Raw genomic sequence first — 965 nt, forward strand, 5'->3', positions numbered from 1 at the left:
AAGATATGATCTATCCTGGAGAATGTTCCATGAGTGCTTGAGAAAAATGTGTATTCTTTTGTTTTTCGATGGAATGTCCTGTAAATATCAATTAAGTCCATCTTGTTTAATGTATCATTTAAAGCTTGTGTTTCCTTATTTATTTTCATTTTGGATGATCTGTCCATTGGTGAAAGTGGGGTGTTAAAGTCCCCTGCTATGAATGTGTTACTGTCGATTTCCCCTTTTATGGCTGTTAGTATTTCCCTTATTATTGAGGTGCTCCTATGTTGGATGTATAAATATTTACAATTGTTATACCTTCTTCTTGGATAGATCCCTTGATCATTATGTAGTGTCCTTCTTTGTCTCTTGTAATAGACTTTATTTTAAAGTCTATTTTATCTGATATGATAATTGCTACTCCAGCTTTCTTCTAATTTCCATTTGCATAGAATATGTTTTTCCATCCCCTCACTTTCAGTCTGTATGTGTTGCTAGGTCTGAATTAGGTCTCTTGTAAACAGCATATGTATGGGTCTTGTTTTTGTATCCATTCAGCCAGTCTGTGTCTTTCGGTGGAAGGATTTAATCCATTTATATTTAAGGTAATTATCAATATGTATGCTCCTATTACCATTTATTTAACTGTTTCGGGTTTGTTCTTGTAGGTCTTTTCCTTCTTTTGTGTTTCTTGCCTAGAGAAGTTCCTTTAGCATTTGTTGTAAGGCTGCTTTGGTAGTGCTGAACTCTCTCCGCTTATCTTTGTCTGTAAATGTTTTAATTTCTCCATCAAATCTGAATGAGATCATTGCTGCATAGAGTAATCTTGGTTGTAATTTTTTTTCCTTCATCACTTTAATTATGTCCTGCTACTCCCTTCTGGCTTGCAAAGTTTCTGCTGAAAAATCAGTTGTTAACCTTTTTGGGATTCCCTTGTGTGTTATTTGTTGTTTTTCCCTTGCTGCTTTTAATATGTTTTCTTT

The sequence above is a fragment of the Physeter macrocephalus genome, chromosome 12 (genome assembly GCF_002837175.3).
Source record: "Physeter macrocephalus isolate SW-GA chromosome 12, ASM283717v5, whole genome shotgun sequence".
In the NCBI taxonomy this organism is placed as follows: Eukaryota; Metazoa; Chordata; class Mammalia; order Artiodactyla; family Physeteridae; genus Physeter; species Physeter macrocephalus.